Below are 20,607 nucleotides of genomic sequence, written 5' to 3'. Positions count from 1 at the left end.
AAATGCAACTATATGATTCTTGTCCACTTAATCAAAAGTAAATAAGCTCTTCAAAACAATTACAAATCAAATTCCACTAATTTTATCATTACACAATAAAATGGATAAAAGTGCCTGAAGATAGCCCATGAAAGCAGGGAACCTGAAAATTCAAGTATTGAACCCTCACCGGTAATGTATGTACGCTCTAATCTCTGGTGTATAGGGTGGTCACTCCATCCTTCTCTAATCATGCTTTCTAATTTTTGTTCTTTTCCTAACCAATCAACAATAGTTAATATACCAATGCAAACATCATGAGGTCTTTTCAAGGTTGTAATGGGGCTAAGGTATAGGTAGGGGTGTATATTTGGTCAAGTGAGCTAATAAATTGAATCTTTAATTAACCCAAGCTCTAACATAACTTGTATACACTTAATGTCATCTTTAAAGTTCATACCTAGCTACCCAGAATTCCCTTTTTCAATCCATACTCATGTATCAACTTATATTTTTGGTTCTATCATATGTGCATTGATCTTTGAATTCTGAATTTAACATTGGGGTAATTTTGTCCCCTTATTTATTGATTTGCCATTTTTTTATAAATAAATAAAGCTTATCAATGCACATAGATTTTTTTTTTCATTCTTATATTTTTACATGAGTAGGTATCCAAATTCTCCTTAAATTTTTATGATACATTCCCTTGACAACTTTTGTTCCCACAATTTCCCATACTTAACTGGCACACACACTTCTATCTTAAGCTAACCAAAGATTCAAATTGGGATATACAATTGTTTTTCGGCTTAAGGTTAGTAATGTGGTAAAATATCGAACAAATGGGAATTAAAGGCTCAAAGTGGTTAACAAAGGTAATTAAAAAGGGTAGGCTTAATTTGGATGAGTGTGTTCAAATAAATAATGGCCTCAATCATGTGCAAGCATGCGAATATAATAACTATTGGACATATAAGATAAAACAAAATATAGATTACAATCGTAGAGAAGCAAACACACAAGAATGAAATAATTATGGTTAAATAATGTAACCATTCATAAAGGCTCAAATCTTTCACAGGTTGTGTGTTCTTTAACTCAAATATCATGTTCCAAACATAACTCAAGCAAATTTATCATATTTCTTTTTGAAAAATTAGTGAAATTTTGTTCCAAAGATGGATTTTTAAAGAAACTTATTGTCTTTTTAATCAAGTAGAACATGCATGCAACTATCCTAACCTATGCAATTTATTCTATTTTATAAAGGAAAGAAAATCTAACTAAAATATCCTAATTATTGGTGCTAGAGAAGAGAAATTACCTCCGGAAGTCAGGTACTGACCGACCTCCCCACACTTTAAGGCTTTGCACCGTCCTCGGTGCCATCTGTCAGAAACAGGGGTTGGCTGGTAGCAGTATCTCCACAGGCGGGACCGACATGGCTCCCTGTGCTAGTAAAGGAAGTAGAGTCCGGGGTGTCTGAGTCTCTGAAGCGTCCCTTGAGTAACTCCTTGAGGTGTTTGAATCGGCGCTCGTTACGGCGCTCTCTCATCTTTGCTTTCTGTTTTTGTCGATCCAACCGTTCGATTATCTGCTGGAGCAATTTCTCAGTTGTAGATGCTTGTGGTGTCAAAGAAGGATTATCTTCAACTGGAGCAGTAGGCAGGCTTGTAGTGGCTGCTGAGAGTCTGAGGTATTTCCCGTTAAGGACATACTGATCATCCTGTAGAAGCATGGCTTTGGTGTCCCCAGCTCTGTAGGAGACTCCGGCTGCTAAGACAAGATCTGAGACCAAGGCGGGGAAAGGTAAGTTGTCCGCAATTTGTACGTGTTCCATAGCATTCCGGATGTGTCTTACGAGATTCAGAGGTTAGTCTGTAAGGATGCACCATAGTAGAACAGCCATGTCTGCAGTGAAGGAGGACTCATGAGAGCTCGGAAAGACGTAATGGGACATGATCTGTGCCCATACGCGAGCCTCCAAGGTAAGTGCTGAAGCCAAGATTCCCTTAGGGCGGGTACGGTGGTATCCGTAGATCCAACGGCTGCCAGGTAATACGATGACTCCAAGAACGGAGTCCCAGTTGAATTGGTATCTCTGGCGCTGAAGGGTGGCTACTTGAAAAGCGTCCATTCCTGCTGGAATAGGGAGAAGACTCAGAGCTTGCTGAATGGCCTCTTCTATGATGTGGACTTGCTTCTGCCGGACATAAACAGACTGCAGGGTCGGTATGTAGAAGTTGGAGTAGAACTCAACTACCCAAGAAAGATTGACCTGCCTCGGCTGCTTCCGTAGGAAACCCCATTGTCTTCGCTCAATTTGCGGCTCAACAAAGGTGGCAATATTGGACGGGAGGATAAGAAGGTATTCATTGTTATAGTTCCTTTCTGCTAGGATAGGGACCATCTGCTCACAGTAGTGATTGGAAAATCGCGCAGCGTCCTTTTCTGGAAAGGCTTTCTCCTTTTCGTCAACCTTTATTATCCTCTTGACTCGTTTTGTTGAGGGCTTGACTGCGGTGGAAGAAGGCTCTGCCACTAATGCTCTTTTAGTTCCTCTTCTTGCTAGTGGTTTGAAAGTTGCTTTCTCCTTTCCTTTCTTGGTGGCCATCCTGAAAGAAGGGAAGAGAAAGAAAATTAAATTTAAAGAGATATACAGCAAGGAAGGAAACGGAAAAGAGGGTGAATGATGCATAGCAAAATGTAGATGACATTAACACATGCTCTCGAGTACATATGAAAAGCCATCAATGGAAAATAGCTAGTGCATACAAAGTCAAGTGAATGCAAGGTGTTTATTGGCATGCCGGCAAAGGGCATGAGTAGCATAGACCAAGCAATACTTTGTAACAAACTATCACATTTGTATTGACAATTAAATTCAATTAATAAAATAACAAGGGAAAGTTGTGAAAAGCAAGCATTGAATAGTAGAGTAAAGTAATGTAGAAAAGTGCATAGGGCTATATAGGCTTTTTCACAAACACATGGCATGCATGGTAAATAAGATATAAAAAGTATGAAATTGAACATGCAAGAAATCCCCTTAAAAATAATAATAATTGTCAAATAAATTGTAACAAGTCACAAGTATATAATGAGGGATAATGACTCAAAAATTTTCTAGCACCATGTAAAAAGGGAAAGAAGAAAATAAAATACAAAAGGGAAAAAAAAGGAGGGAGAAAGAAAATAAAAATGTATATAATATAATAAGAATGATGGAAAAGAGAAGAAGGAAGAAGAAAGTGAAACCTTGTTAATGGTGGTGAGAGGGATAGAGAGTTAAAGGTGAGATAGAAGGGAGAAGGAAGAAATAAGGAGGGAAAAGAAAAATTAGAATTTGGGGGAGAGAAAAATAAGATAATTTGGCAATTTAGGTAGAGCTGTGCGGCGCATGCGACGCGGCCGCGTGGGGCACGCGTTTTCGTGGGTGTGCGTCAGGTAAGGGGACGCGATCGCGTCGGTCACGCGGTCGCGTGACCCATGTTACGTTGCTAGCGCGAGTGCAGCCTCGCTCCAGCACAACTCTCTGTTCGATTTATTATAATTGCCAAAATTGGGTGACGCGATCGCGTAGGTCACGCGATCGCATGAGTGTGCATTATAAAATGGGTGATGCGGCCTCGTCGGCGACGCGGTCGCGTGACAAGGATTGTGCCTCCAGCACCAATCCAGCATCACTCTCGCATAGAATGTTACTGTGCATCCTTTTACGTCAAAAATTTAGGGCACACGGCCGCGTGGGGCACGCGGTCGCGTGGAAGGCCAGGATCCCCATGCGACGTGAACGCGTCAGGGACGCGGTCGCGTGGGTCGATTTGTGCCATTGGCACGCCTCCAGCCGGACTCCAGCCGAACTCTATGTTCGGTTATTTGTTTTCTCCACCCTCTTTGCAACGCGGACGCGTCGCTGCTGCGATCGCGTCGCTCGGCGAAAACCCCCTTTTTTATTAAAAAAATAAAAAGAAATATGAAGACATGAAATGCAAATGCACGAAAGCACTAATAAAGAGGAGAGTTATTAAAGAAGAAAAACAAAAAGTGAAGAAAAGAACGATCATACCGCGGTGGGTTGTCTCCCACCAAGCACTTTGCTTTAACGTCCGTAAGTTAGACGCTCCACTAGCTCAATCGGCTGCTGTGTGGGGGTCTTCCAGGTGGAAGATCTCAAGCTCCTTATTTTTCTGCACCTTCTCACCATGGTACAGCTTCAGGCGTTGTCCATTAACCTTAATAAGTTCAGAACTTGAAGGATGGCTTAGGTGATAAACTCCGTACGGTTCAGCCTTCTCTGCTTTGTATGGACCTTCCCATTTTGATCTCAACTTACTGGGCATGAGCCTTAGTCGAGATTTGTAAAGGAGGACAAAATCTCCAGGTTGAAACTCTTTCTTCTTGATGTTCTGATCATGCACAGCTTTCATCTTTTCCTTGTAAATTCTGGAGTTCTCATAAGCATCTAGGCGAAGGTTCTCCAGTTCCTGCAGTTGCAACTTCCTTTCAGCTCCGGCGTTCTCAATTCCCATGTTGCACTCCTTAACTGCCCAGAAGGCTCTATGTTCTATTTCAACTGGGAGATGACAACCTTTTCCATAAACCAAGCGGAAGGGACTCATCCCAATGAGCGTCTTGTATGCCGTTCTATATGCCCACAGTGCATCTTGTAGCCTGGTGCTCCAGTCTTTTCTGTGAGGCTTTACTATCTTTTGCAAGATACGCTTAACCTCTCTGTTTGATACCTCGGCTTGCCCATTAGTTTGGGGATGGTAAGCTATTGCAACTTTATGGATTATCCCATGCTTCTTCATCAATCCTGTTAGTCTCCTGTTACAAAAATAGGTGCCTTGATCGCTCACGATTGCTCGTGGTGATCCAAAGCGACATATAATATGGTTTCTCACAAAGGAAACAACAGTGTTAGCATCATCAGTGCGGGTAGGAATTGCTTCTAACCATTTGGAAACATAATCCACAGCTAACAATATATAAAAATATCCATTAGAATTTGGAAATGGACCCATGAAGTCAATGCCCCAAACATCAAAAATTTCACAGAAGAGCATATATTGTTGAGGCATCTCATCCCTCCTGGATATATTACCAAATTTCTGGCATGGGGGGCAGGATTTACAAAACTCAGCAGCGTCTCTAAAAAGAGTAGGCCACCAGAATCCGCAGTCTAAGATCTTTCTAGCTGTTCTTTGAGGGCCAAAATGTCCTCCACTCTCAGATGAGTGACAGGCCTCTAAAATGGACTGGAATTCTGATTGAGGCACACAACGTCTAATTATCTGGTCAGCGCCACATCTCCATAAATATGGGTTATCCCATATATAATATTTAGACTCGCTTTTCAGCTTGTCTCTTTGATGTTTAGAAAAATGTGGAGGAAATGTGCGGCTAACTAAATAATTAGCAACAGGTGCATACCACGGGATTACCGCAGATACTGCTTGCAGGTTGTCAAAAGGAAAATTATCATATATAGGAGTAGAATCATCCTTAATATGTTCAAGGTGACTCAAGTGGTCTGCTACTAAATTCTGATTACCACTCCTATCCTTTATTTCTAAATCAAATTCTTGTAATAGCAGTATCCAACGTATAAGTCTTGGTTTGGATTCCTTTTTAGCTAATAGATACTTTAGAGCTGCATGGTCCGAATACACTACTACTCTAGTACCAAGTAAATAGGCTCGGAATTTATCCAGAGCAAAAACAATAGCCAGAAGCTCTTTCTCAATAGTAGTATACTTGGACTGGGCAGTGTCTAAAGTCTTAGACGCATAGGCAATAACAAAAGGATCCTTACCTTCGCGCTGAGCCAGCGTTGCTCCTACTGCATGGTTGGAAGCATCGCACATGATTTCAAACGGCTGACTCCAGCCTGGTCCTCTCACAATTGGGGCTTGAGTTAGAACAGTCTTCAGCTTATCAAACGCTTGTTCACAATCCTCACTGAACTCGAACTCAATATCCTTCTGCAGTAATCTAGACAAGGGAAGTGCCACCTTACTAAAGTCCTTAATAAATCTCCTGTAGAAAACTGCATGGCCAAGGAACGAACGGACTTCCCTCACAGAAGAGGGGTAAGGTAAACTAGAAATAACATTCACCTTTGCTGGGTCTATAGAAATACCATTATTAGATACCACATGTCCTAATACAATCCCTTGTTTTACCATAAAGTGGCATTTTTCGAAATTCAATACAAGATTTGTGTTAACACATCTATCTAATACTTGAGATAATCCATCTAAAAGAATCACCATAAACGCTAAAATCGTCCATAAAAACTTCCATACAGTCCTCGATAAGATCAGAGAAAAGACTCATCATGCACCTTTGGAAGGTAGCTGGTGCATTGCACAAGCCAAAGGGCATTCTCTTATAAGCATAGATCCCAAAAGGACATGTAAAAGTAGTCTTTTCCTGATCCTCAGGAGCTATATGAATCTGGAAATAACCTGTGTAACCATCTAAAAAGCAATAATGTGATTTACCTGACAGGCGATCCAGCATTTGATCAATGAATAGAAGTGGGTAGTGATCCTTACGGGTAGCTTGGTTGAGACGCCTGTAATCAATGCAGACTCTCCAAGCATTCTGAACTCTAGTTGCTATGAGCTCTCCATGCTCACTCTTCACTGTAGTGACTCCAGATTTCTTGGGCACCACTTGTACTGGGCTTACCCATTCACTGTCTGAAATGGGATATATGATAACTGCTTCCAATAGTCTGGTCACTTCCTTTTTGACAACTTCCAAGATGGTGGGATTCCATCTTCTCTGGGGTTGACAGACAGGTCTTGCTCCCTCTTCGAGAAATATTCTATGCTCGCATACTTGAGGGTTAATTCCCAATATGTCTGCCAAACTCCACCCAATTGCTTTCTTATGCTTCCTCAGTACATCAAGTAACTGCTCTTCTTGTTGAGAAGTCAGTTCCCTTGCAATAATAACCGGAAGCTTCTGCTCATCCTCAAGGTAAGCATATTTGAGATGTGGAGGGAGAGGTTTCAATTCTAACTTTTGATCATGGGCAGGCTCTGGATTATCTGGGGCTTGTGAAAATGGCGAAGTGCCCTCACTGTCAGTTAAGAGGGTCCCCACACTGGGACCTTGTCCAGTGTGCCTCTCTTCATACTCTTCCTCTTGAATTTTAGCCACACTTTCGTCTATGACATCACACTGGAAGATAGAACGATCTTCTGGGGGATTGTCAATGACTCCATTCAGATTGAAGATTATTATGCGGCCATCTATTTCAAAGGAGTATGTTCCTGAAAAAGCATCCAATTTGAATTTTGATGTCTTCAGGAATGGTCTTCCAAGTAGGATTGATGATGGCTTATATGAATCATTGTGGGGCATCTCCAAGATATAAAAATCAGTGGGAAATGTGAGCCCTTTAATGTTCACCAAAACATCTTCAGCAACTCCAGCCTCTGTAATAATGCTTTTATCTGCTAACACAAAACGAGCTGCCGACCTTTTTAAGGGAGGGAGCCTCAAAACATCCTATATAGACAAAGGCATTATACTGACACATGCTCCTAAATCACACATGCAATCATAAATTACTACACCACCAATAGTACAACTAACTATGCAAGGACCTGGATCATTACATTTTTCAGGTAATCCTCCCATTGAAGCAGATATAAAACTACCTAAAGGAATAGTTTCTAATTCATTAATTTTGTCTTTATGGATACATAAGTCTTTTAGAAACTTTGCATATTTAGGTACCTGCTGAATAACATCAAAAAGGGGAATAGTTACCTCGACCTTTTTGAATATCTCTACCATTTTAGGATCGGGTTCCAGCTGCTTCCTGGGCTTCCTTGCAAGTTGTGGAAATAGAACGGGAGTAGTGTTTTCTGTGGTGCCTGCGCTTTTTGGTGCTTCCTCCTGTGGTTGAGCTATCTCTTCTTCAGCTATGTCCTGTATATCCTCTTCCTCTTCAAAATCTTCGATTTCTACCACCTCTTCAGCTGAGGCATATTCTGGTGAGCTTGGTTCCTCCTGAATCCTCTCTTGTAGTGTGGTTCCGGACCTCAGGGTGATGGCATTAATGCCTCCCTTTGGGTTGGGTAATGGTTGAGAGGGGATTCCAGTGGTGCTTGAAGGTTGGTTATTGGAATTTTGTGCTGGTACAAACTGTGTCACAAAAGCTTGCATAGTAGAGGTGAGACCATTCAGACTGGCATTAATAATATTCATGATGTTACTTTCCATGGCCTGTTGTCTTTTCTCAAAAGATTGCAGTAGGTCTTCAGTAGAAGGTGAAGAAGAATGGGTAAATTGAGAGGTCTGTTGCTGATTGTTCTGTGGTCCTTGGTTCTGCCTCAAGTGAGGTGCTCTGTAAGGTTGATTTTGCTGCCTGTTGTTGTTATTGTTCCACCTCTGATTTCCCTGATTATCTCTGCCTCCTCTGTTATTGTTGTCCTTCCAATTCTGGTTTGAATTGTCCTGCCATCCATGGTTATTATTTCCACTTTGATTGTACCCTTGGTTGGGGCGGTCATAGAAGTTGTGAGTGGATGCCACCATGTTGTCTTCTTGTTGGAGTTGTGGGCATTCATCAGTGTAATGGCTGTAATCAGCACAGATTCCACAAATTCTTTGTGGGACTAGTTGTTGGTTTTGCTGTGGTGGAGGAGGTTGAGCTTGCTGAGCTTGTTGATTCAACTGTATTTGCTTCAGCAAGTTGGTCATTTCACAGATGCCTTCACGTAGAGCAGCAGTCTCGCTGCTAGAAGATACTTCTGCAACAGCTTTTGAACGGCCTTGCTTCTGTCTGTGGTTCCTAGTGGATTCAGCTAAATCACTGATCAATTGCCAAGCTTCATCAGTGGTCTTGTACTTCTTCATAGACCCATTGCTGGCACTTTCCAGTATGGTCTTATCTTGGGGCCTCATACTCTGTGTAACATAGCTGAGTAGCACGATCTTGTCAATCATGTGGTGGGGGCATGCTTCCAGAAGATTATTGAAGCGCTCCCAGTATTCAAAGAGAGTCTCATTGTCATCCTGAATAATTGTGGAGATATCCTTCCTTAGCTTATCAGTAACTTCGGATGGAAATAATTTCTCCAGAAACTCCTTTCTGAGTGTAGTACCACTCTCTTGCTTTTCCCTCAAGAGAGAACGGAAAAGCTTTCAGCAGAATTAAAGTTTCATCAGTGCCATCACGCCTGACAGTGGAACAGGCTGCCTGGAAATCTCTCAAGTGCTTGATAAGCTCTTGAGCAGGTAGGCCATGAAACTTGGGCATCAAATTTAACAGTGCGGTCTTTATTTCAAAATCTGTAGCTACCGCTGGATGATGCGCTTGAAACGGTTGCATTGTAAAATCAGGAGCTCCTTCCTCCTGAATGGTAACTCTTCTAGCTACCATGTTTTCTGCACGTAAAACAACCGAATCAGTAGAACGGGGGCTGGTTTCTTCCTCAGATTCACTTTCAGATCCGCCCTCAGAGCGGGCTAACCGACGCTGTTCTCGCCTTATTCGTGAAATTGTCCTTTCAATTTTGGGATCGAATATTAGCAAGCGCGGATCAGGAACTGAACGCGTCATTTGACGGAAGAAACATGCAGCTCATAGTAGCAAAATAAAATAAAATGCAAATAAATAAATTTTAATTAATAAGATTAGCACTCTATTGCAACTCCCCAGCAACGGCGCCAAAAATTGATGAGACGCAGAAGCTGGTGAATTAAAAATTATTAAAATGGTTGCGTTGCAAGTATAGTTCTTAACTCACCGAAAATCTGCCTATCAATTTAGAAATATGTCACAGAGAATTAAATTAAAAATTACTAGGAGTTTTAAGTCTCAGGTCGTCTCCCAACGAGTTGCAGAAAAGTGTGCTATCTTATTAATCAGATGTTCCAAGAAGTTGAGCTAAGTAAATTGGAATGTAAATTGAGGAAAGTTAAATAATATGAATAAAAGCCTTGACTGGGAGTTGATTGGTTGGAATTTCTATTATTGGTGGAGTGATTGTAAGATTAATTTATAATTAATGGTTGTTCTGTTTGGTTATCCTTTACTAAGTAAGGGAAAGTCAAACAATCTGGAATGCCAGATCTGTTCACAAGTTGCAACCCACTTAGTTCTAAGGTGTTGGCGTTGGTGACATGATAGCAATCCAACATTTAACCCAATTACAAATTTCTCTTTAGTCCTTCCAACTCAAGAGTTCCTTTTAATCAACTCCCCATCAAGTAAGGAAACTACTCACGCATTGTAAATAAAGAATCCATAGCATATGAAAGAGAATTAAAAGAAGACATGATTATTGGAATTGAAATTAAATTAAAAAGAAATAATCCTTGCATTAAATAATCATAAAAGTATTCAAATAACAAAACTGAACAAAACAAGGAACATGGAAGAATAAAACCAAGTTGAGAAAACGAACTAGAATGACGAAGTCTTGATGAGGGAATAACTCTTCTCAATGTTCCAATGCTAAGACCAATTGAAAATTAAAATTCTAAAACCTAGAGAGAAAAACCTAAGAGAGTAAAACTAGATCCAAAACTATCTCTGAATGAATCTGTTATTTGTTTCTGCATGTTCTCTGACTCTAGCCTGCTGTTCCACGCCGAAAACTGGGTCAAAATAAGGCCCAAAAATTGCCGCCAATGAATTCTGTAGATTATGCAGATCGCACATGTCACGCGATCGCGTCATCCATGCGGATGCGTCATTCGCGCTTTTCCTCGCCACGCGTTCGTGTCGTCCACGCTACCGCGTCGCTAGAACTTTTCCAATTCGCGTGGCCGCGTGATCCATGCAGCCGCGTCACTGCGATTTGCTCTCCTTCGTGCGGTCGCGTGAGCCATGCGACCGCGTCACTTCTCACTGGTTATCTCCTCAAATTCTTGTGTTCCTTCCATATTTGCTAGCTTCCTTTCCAGTCTCCAACTCATTTATGTCCTGTAAAGTCTGAAACACTCAACACACAGATCACGGCATCGAATGGAATAAAGGAGAATTAAAAATAAATAATTAAAGTCTCTAGGAAGTAGTTTTCAAGCATGTAATAAAATCAGGAAGGAAATCTAAATGCATGCTAATTTAATGAATAAGTGGGTAAGGATCATGGTAAAACCACACAATTAAACACAATATAAATCATAAAATAGTGGTTTATCAGCTTCCTTCAATGGCAAGCTGTATGATCCTCTCAGATGAAAAATACCAAGCACGGTTTCTGCACGGCTAATCAACTGTCGAATTTCTCGTCTCGGATGAAAAATACCAGGTATAGCTACCGCACGGCTAATCATCTGTCGGTTCTCACTAGCCTCAGAATAGGATCTCTCTATCCTTTTGCACACTGTCAGTGCGCCCAACATTCGCAAGTTTGAAGCTCGTCACAGTCATCCCTTCCCAGATCCTACTCGGAATACCACAGACAAGGTTTAGACTTTTCGGATCCCAGGAATGCTGCCAATTGGTTCTAGCCTCTACCACGAAGGTTCTAATCTCACGGACTTGGTTCATGGATCAGAGACCCAAGAGATACGCACTCAAGCTGTCCCCCAATGACTACGTTGAGCTTAGATAGAACGGGAGTGGTTGTCCGGCACTCGTTCATAGATTTGAGAATAATGATGGGTGTCACAGATTATCATATTCTCTATATTGAAGTACGAGTGAGTATCTTAGAATAGAATCAAGCATGATTGAATAGAAAATAGTAGTAATTGCATTAATCCATTAAAACACAGTAGAGCTCCTCACCCCACCTATGGGGTTTAGAGACTCATGCCGTAGAAGATACAATATGAAGTGTAAATTGTCATGAGTTCAAAATGAATCTCTAAAAGTAGTTTTTATACTAAACTAGTAACTTAGGTTTACAGAAAATGAGTAACTAAGTGCAGATAGTGCAGAAATCCACTTCCGGGGTCCACTTGGTGTGTGCTAGGGCTGAGCATTGAAGCTTTCACGTGCATAGGCCATTCTAGGAGTTAAACGCTAGCTTGGGTGCCAGTATGGGCGTTTAACTCCAGTTTTGGTGCCAGTTCTAGCGTTTTACTCTAGAAAAGGGTCTCTGGCTGGCGTTTAATGCCAGTTTGGGCCATCAAATCTCGGGAAAAGTGTGGACTATTATATATTGCTGGAAAGCCCAAGATGTCTACTTTCAAACTCAATTGAGAGCCCACCAATTGGGCTTCTGTATCTCCAGAATATCCATTTCAAGTGTAGGAGGGTCAGAATCCAATAACATATGTAGTCTTTTCTCAGCCTTAGAATCAGATTTTTGCTCAGGTCCCTCAATTTTAGCCAGAAAATACCTAAAATCATAGAAAAACACACAAACTCATAGTAAAGTCTAGAAATATGATTTTTGTATAAAAACTAATAAAAATATAATAAAAAGTAACTAAAACATACTAAAAACTATCTAAAAACAATGCCAAAAAGGGTATAAATTATCCGATCATCATAAATCTTCTACAAAATCCTGCATGACCCAAGAAACTCCTGACTTCCTTAACATTGGCTGGTGGTGGTAATTTTTCAATTACCTCCACCTTTGCTCTATCAACCTCAATTCCCTTACTTGAAATCCGGTGTCCAAGTGATGCACGGAAACTTGTCTCTCAACAATTTTCCTTCGACAATTATACCGAATTGTCGTCAAGTAAAAACTCACAATAGAGTGAGGTCGAATCCCACAGGGATTGATTGGTCAAGCAACTTTAATTAGAGGAATGTTCTAGTTGAGCGAAGCAAAATTTCGGTTTGAGAGTTGCAGAAAATTAAATGGCGGGAAAGTAAATAGCAGAAAATGTAAATGCTGAAAGTAAAGAGCTGAAAATAAATGACGAAAAGTAAATTGCAGAATCTTAAATGGGAATGGGGAAGATGCACATAAAAGTAAATTGCAAAAATTAAAAAGAATGGGTAAGATCAGAATGGGGAATTCATTGGGTTTAGGAGATGTTGCATTGTCTGCATCAAGTTTATTTTCATCTCTTCCTCAATCAATGCATTCATTGATCTCCTTGGAAATCTTAAGTGATCGAATTACAATTCCTTGTAATTCAATCTCTCAAATCTTGATCAATAGCCAATTCCTTGGTCAATTGCTCATGAGAAGAGATGAAGTATGGTCACTGATTATACCACATGCATTCCCAAATCAAGTGTTGGTAGAATTATAGTCACCATATCCTTCCAACCCCAATTTGGTCCAACATGAGAAAGCATTTCTAGCATGATCTCTTCATTCCTCTTCCAAGATTCAGAAGAGATCCAAGTATGAATAGCTTCTTTTCCAAGATAACTACCCAATTGGATGAAGATTGAAAGCTTTCTAGTAAAATCAAGAGAAAAGATAGAAGAAGAATAATGAAAACTAATATTGATCCATCAAATTACAACAGAGCTCCCTAACCCAATGAAAGGGGTTTAGTTGTTCATAGCTCTGGAAATGGAAAACAAAGATGGAAGATGCATTCTGAAAAACCAAAGAGTAGTGACGTCGAGATTTTTACCAGTAAAGAGATTCATAGAAACAGTTGCGTTGTAAATATAGTTTCTAAACCGACAAAAATCCCTTCGTACAAACGTTTTGGTTGTCACAAGTAACAAACCCCTTTGAAATTGATAATCGAGTATTAAAACCTCGGGTCGTCTTCTCAAGGAATTGCAGGGAGGTATGTTCTTATTATTGGTTATGAAGATTGTAAATTGGGGGTTTTGGAAGTTTGGGCAATGCGCATAGGTATATTTTCGAGCAATAAAAATAAATAAATAACTGTAAAATAAACTCTTGGCAAGGTATGAGAACCGGAAGTCCTATCCTGGTTATCCTTATCAATTGTAATGAGAATTGGATTTTTCTCCCACTTTGTTAACCTCTAACTATGAAGGCAAATTAAGTGGATGAATTAATTTTGATTCCTCAGGTCCTAGTCTTTCCTTGGGAAAGGCTAGAGTTATTGGAACTTGAATTAATGAAATGAAGAAATCCAATTTTCAATCAACAATGAGTTTGATAACTCAAGGGTCTCCAATTATTTAACCAAAGACAAAAGGGAAGGAAGTCTACTTGAATGAAAACAATTTGGATAAACATAGAGCATTAATAAATTAAAGAGAGCAATCATAAGTCTGAAATACCTCAAATAATATTAATTAAGAAAATCATAACATGAATGTAGCATAAGCCAAATAGGCAACATAACTAATATAAGCATTAAAGTATCTGAACGTAAGAGATAAATATAAAGTAAAAGAACGTTGAACCTGGGATTGAGAGTCACTCCTAAAACTAAGAGAAATCCTAAATCCTAATCCTAAGAGAGAGGAGAGAACCTCTCTCTCTAAAAACTACATCTATTCCTAAAATTATGAATTATGAGAGCCTCCTATGAATGGATGTATTCTCCCACTTTATAGCCTCTAATCTGTGTTTTCTGGGCCACAAACTGGGTCAAAAACAGTCCAGAATTCGCTGGTTTCGAATTTTGCTACGCTGGATTTCCGTCACTGCGACGCGGCCGCATGGATCACGCGGTCGCGTCACCTAGCTTCAGAGGAACTATAACATATTATATATCAAATCGAAGCCCCGGACGTTAGCTTTCCAACGCAAGTGGAACCGCGTCGTTTTGACCTCTGTAGCTAAAGTTATAGCCGTTTGAGTGCGAAGAGGTCAGGCTGGACAGCTTAGCAATTTCTCCAACTTCTTGTATTCCTTCCACTTTTGCATGCTTCTTTTCCATCCTCCAAGCCATTCCTGCCCTACAATCTCTGAAAGCACTTAACACACATATCAAGGCATCTAATGGTAATAAGAGAGGATTAATAATAAGCAAATATAAGATCAAAGAAGCTTGTTTTCAATCATAGCACATAATTAGGAAGGCAAATGTAAAACCATGCAAATAGTATGAATAAGTGGGTAAAGAGTTAATAAAAACTACTCAGTTGAGTACAAGATAAACCATAAAATAGTGGTTTATCAACCTCCGTACACTTAAACACTAGCATGTCCTCATGCTAAGCTCAAGAGAAACTATAAAGATGAAGAGGAATGGTAGGATGTATGAAATGCAACCTATAAATGCAACTACATGCAAAATGATTCTACCTACTTAGTTAAAAGTAAACAAATCCTTCAAGAAGAAATATGAACTGGATTTCACTAATTCAAATCATGAAAATGAAGTACAAATAGACTTGCAAGAAGAAAACAGCTCATGAAAGCAGGGAACAAGGAATTGAGCATCGAACCCTCACTGGTAGTGTATACACTCTAATCACTCAAGTGTTTAAGGTTCGATTCTCTCAATTCTCTACTTACCTTGCTTTCTAAGGCTTGCTTTTCATCTAACAATCAACATAAATTTAATGCACAAATACACAAATCAAGAGGTCTTTTAAGGGTTGTAATGGGGTTAGGGTCAAGGTAGGATTGTATTTGGCCAAGTGGACTAAAATCTGAATCCTTAATTAACTTAAACTTGCCACCTAACTTTAGACAATCCATGTAATCATAATATAATATCTAACTATCCATTAACCATGTTTTCCACATATTCATGCATTCTAATTTCGAGTACAGTACATATGCATTGCTTTCACTTACTTTGGGGCATTTTGTCCCTTTTTTGCTTAATTGCTCTTTTTCTTTTCTTTTTTTCTTTTTCTTCTTCTTCGTTTATATATATATATAATTTTTTTTTTCAATGCATATGATTAAATTATTGAATGCATGAACATGTCCTAAATATTTCTTTCACATTTTTAGGAAAAACATACTCATTTCTCAAACCAAATATTTCCAAACCCACTTTTCCACACTTAAATCATAAGCACTCTCACTAGTCTAAGCTAACTAAGGATTCAAATTAAGGACATTATTGTTTTCCGCTTAGAGTTAATGATGTGCTAAAGTAAAGAACAAAGGGGTAAAATAGGCTCAAATTTAGTTTGTAATGGATAATGAAAAGGTTAAGGCCATATGGGTATGTAAGCTAAGTGAAACAAAGGCCTCAATCATATAAGTGCATGTATACATCAAACCATGGAAATATAGAATTAAGCAAGACAAAGATCACAATTTTAGAGAGAAAAATACACACTAAAACAAAATTTTTGGTTGATAAAATGCAACCAATTTAAATAGGCTCAAAATCTCACAGGTTTTGTGTGTTCGAGCTCTAAACCATGTTCCAGTATAATATCTCTTCAAACAAGTGTAACATTAAATTTTATTCAAATTAGTGAAATTCTCTAAAAATTTTCTTGAAAAAGAAAATATTACTTCAACCAAGTGGTAAAATATGCAAAAAATCAAACAAATATGCAATTAAACAAGCAAATGCAACAATGAACAAACAAATAAAAAATAAAAAATTTGGTGTTGAGTCAAGAAATATCTACCCATGGAGATCGGTATCGACCTCCCCACACATAAAGATTGCACCGTCCTCGGTGCATGCTGAGATGTGCAGGTGGACGGGTTGTTTCAACTGTTTGCTTTTCTCTAAAGATTTTGTAGATGGACTTGTTTGTCTCCCTTTTAGAAGTTTCTCCTTTTTGCCGTCTTTGGTGGCCAGCCTGAAAGAAGAGAAAAAGAAGAACAGTAAACCAGAAATAAAGATAAGAAACAATTTAAAACATGGGTTGGTTAATGCCAAAGAATGAGGGTCTCAATTACATGGTAGCTACAACATGCAAGTGAAAAAATAATAGAAGCACATGGCATACCAGTAATAGAAAAAATGTTGCAACAATGAGGGAGAGTGTGGGTAAGGAGAGATAATATAAATTCATATCAATGTAAAATTAATACAGGTATAAAAGATTGGCATTGATATAAATAATATTACCTATTGAAAACAAAACAAGTCACTAAGCATCAAGAAAATACCAGAAAAGATGTAACAGTTGAATAAGAATATTTGAACACCAATAATAACTTTAGAAAAATAAAATATGCAATGAATGAAAGTATGCAATTAAATAAAATAAAATGAAAGTGAAAAAGAATAAGAAGTAGAAAAAGAAAGTGAGAAAGGAGAGAGAAGGAAGAAATTAGGATTAGAAGAGAAAAGATAAGAAAATTGACACTAATCTGGATAGGTTGTGCGACGCTGGCGACGCGGTCGCGTGGGTGACGCGGTCGCGTGTTGCGCGATAAGGTTGGGTGACGCGGATGCGTGGGGCACACGATCGCGTGACTTGATTTGTGCTAGTGGCGCGCGTGCAGCCTCGCGGTCGCACAACTCTCTGTTCGAACCTATTTTTGCCAAAATTCTGGGTGACGCGATCGCGTGAGTGGCCTTTCTTTTAAAAATGACGTGGACGCGTGGGGCACACGTTCGCGTGGTAGGGCTTGGGCTTCCAGCACGAGTCCAGCTCAACTCCAGCTCAACTTTCTGCCGTACAACCTTTTTACGCCGATTTCAGGTCACGCGGTCGCGTGGGTGACGCGGTCGCGTGGGAGGTCATTATTCCCATATGACGCGGTCGCGTCAACGACGCGGTCGCGTGGGGTAATTTGTGCCATTGGCACGCCTCCAGCGCTGCTCCTGCGTGACTCTTTGTTCATATTAATATTGTCTCCCATCTCCTTGCGACGCGGACGCGTCGCTGATGCGGTCGCGTCGCGTGCTCGCTTTTTTTTTTTGTAATCATAAAAATGCAGAATGCAGTGTTAATATGAATGTGATGCAAAACTCCAGGTTCAATATAACAAAATAAAATAAAATTCAAAAACAAATAAAACTAAATAAAAATGAAAAAGGACGATCATACCATGGTGGGTTGTCTCCCACCTAGCACTTTTAGTTAAAGTCCTTAAGTTGGACATTTGGGGAGTCCTTTGTTATGGAGGCTTGTGCTTGAACTCATCCAGGAATCTCCACCAATGTTTGTGATTCCAGTGGCCTCCAGGATCCTAAACTAGGCGCAGAAAGCCTTCAAGCAAGTTAAAACAAGTGACAAGGTCCCAATAGTGTTGATTTCTGGGATGAATTCCGGGGTCCCAGACCTTGCCTTTGCACCCATCTTCTTGTTGATCATCATTTTTCCACTTGGGTGGTGAACAGTCGGAATTCTTACTGAGACATCCAAACAGCTTCCTAGACCTATTCAGTTGAGTTTTATGCCAACCGTTGCATTTAAACTTAAAGCTCCCAACCATAATGAACCTTGCTTGACAATTCTTATCACTGGCCATCTTCCTCTTACTCTTAATGCCACAAAGAGCTCTAAGTTGACCATCCGTCTCCAGTAGCCTATATTCAAGTGGGATTAGAAAGCTATGGGATATGAATTTTACCCACTTGAATTTTGTGAAGGATGATGGCAACTTAGGGGGAGGGGTTTCCAACAACTTTGGCAAGGTAATTTCAAGCTCCACTCCCTTGTGCTCTTCTTTGACATCTTCTACCTCTTGATCAACCTCTACAAAATCTTCAACCATGATTTGCCTTGGAGGTTGTACGCTCTTCTCAACATCAACATCAAACACCGTGGAAGGAGGCTCTGTGACTGGACTTTCCAATGGAGGTACATCATCTCTCAAGTCTGCAACCACTTCTTCCTTTTTAATAATTGCTGCTTTGTCCAGTTGTTTAAGTATAAAATCGTATTCATCCTCGATGATTTTCTTTTCATGACAACTCTTTTCAACTACTCTTTCATCTTCAAGGGTCTCTCCTACCTTTACCCGTAGGGCTTCCTCTAGCTCTTTATGAAGTATGGATTCGCGAAGATGATTCCTTCTTTCTTGTTCCATATCAATAGCATAATTGGGATCATCTTGCTCTTGGATTGATGGATGTGGGTGCTCTTCCATAGATGGTGGTGATGGGATGGAGAGATTATTCTGTGGTTGACAAGGAAGTGCACTAGAGCTTGAGGGTTGATTGTTGAAGGTATTTGGTGGTCTGATTTGGGTGAAGAGAGCTTGTATAGTAGAGTTTAGATCGGCAAGTGCTTTTTCCATGGAGGTTTGGGGTGGATCTATGTATGGTTCATTTGGTTCATAAGGTGGTTGGTATGGTGGATGTGGGTTAGGGTCATATGGAGGTGAATGGTGGAAAGGGACTTGTGAGTGTGGTGGTCCAAAGTTATGTTGAGGAAAGGGTTCATAGGCATATGGTGGTGGTTGTTGATAGTCCATTGGAGGTGGTTGTTGCCATGAGGGTTGATCAAATCCTTGTGGCTTCTCCCATCTTTGATTGTTCCAACCTTGATGCCTGTTCTCATTGTAATTTCTTCTTCCTGCAACATTATTGTAACCAGACTCAGAGCCAAAGGGGTGAGAGTTCATAGTAGCAAATAAAAAATTAAAAACAAAAAAATAAAATAAATTTAAATTAAAAGGTTATTTAAATTTTGAATTTGAAAATTAAATTTTGAAATTTGAATTTTGAAATTTTGAAATTTGAATTTTGAATTTTGAAAATTTTTGAATTTGAATTTTGAAAAAAAAAATTTTAAATTTAAATTTTGAAATTTGATTTTTGAAATAAGATAAGATAAAATAAAAATTTTAAAATAAAAATCAATAACCTCTTAATTTACGAAAAAGTGAAAAAATAAAAATAAAAAAAAAACAAATCAAAAAGCAAATATTTGCAATAACCAATAATAAGGCACACGTTTGCAATTCCCCGGCAACGGCGCCATTTTGACGTGGAGATTTTTACCAGTAAAGAGATTCATAGAAACAGTTACGTTGTAGATATAGTCTCTAAACCGACAAAAATCCCTTCGTACAAACGTTTTGGTTGTCACAAGTAACAAACCCCTTTGAAATTGATAACCGAGTATTCAAACCTTGGGTCGTCTTCTCAAGAAATTGCAGGGAGGTATGTTCTTATTATTGGTTATGAAGATTGTAAATTGGGGGTTTTGGAAGTTTGGGCAATGCGCACAGGTATATTTTCGAGCAATAAAAATAAATAAATAACTGTAAAATAAACTCTTGGCAAGGTATGAGAACCGGAAGTCCTATCCTGGTTATCCTTATCAATTGTAATGAGAATTAGATTTTTCTCCCACTTTGTTAACCTCTAACTATGAAGGCAAGTTAAGTGGATGAATTAATTTTGATTCCTCAGGTCCTAGTCTTTCCTTGGGAAAGGCTAGAGTTATTGGAACTTGAATTAATGAAATGAAGAAATCCAATTTTCAATCAACAATGAGTTTGATAACTCAAGGGTCTCCAATTGTTTAACCAAAGCCAAAAGGGAAGGAAGTCTACTTGAATGAAAATAATTTGGATAAACACAGAGCATTAATAAATTAAAGAGACCAATCATAAGTCTGAAATACCTCAAATAATATTAATTAAGAAAATCATAACATGAATGTAGCATAAGCCAAATAGGCAACATAACTAATATAAGCATTAAAGTATCTGAACGTAAGAGATAAATATAAAGTAAAAGAACGTTGAACCTGGGATTGAGAGTCACTCCTAAAACTAAGAGAAATCCTAAATCCTAATCCTAAGAGAGAGGAGAGAACCTCTCTCTCTAAAAACTACATCTACTCCTAAAATTATGAATTATGAGAGCCTCCTATGAATGGATGTATTCCTCCACTTTATAGCCTCTAATCTGTGT

At 39.2% G+C, this 20,607-nt stretch overlaps 1 non-coding gene across 1 annotated transcript; it reads left to right on the top strand.

Annotated features, from left to right (window-relative positions):
- Nucleotides 1-8,949: 8,949 nt before the first annotated feature.
- On the top strand, nucleotides 8,950-9,057 carry LOC148580111 (small nucleolar RNA R71). Its single transcript, XR_015899131.1, has one exon. It is a non-coding gene; the product is annotated as a small nucleolar RNA R71 (small nucleolar RNA).
- Nucleotides 9,058-20,607: the final 11,550 nt, after the last annotated feature.

Source organism: Arachis ipaensis, chromosome B10, assembly GCF_059453495.1.
Source record: "Arachis ipaensis isolate K30076 ecotype BB chromosome B10, ASM5945349v1, whole genome shotgun sequence".
In the NCBI taxonomy this organism is placed as follows: domain Eukaryota; kingdom Viridiplantae; phylum Streptophyta; class Magnoliopsida; order Fabales; family Fabaceae; genus Arachis; species Arachis ipaensis.
Note: the sequence above shows the minus strand (reverse complement) of the source record. Positions and strands in the feature narration are given on the sequence as shown.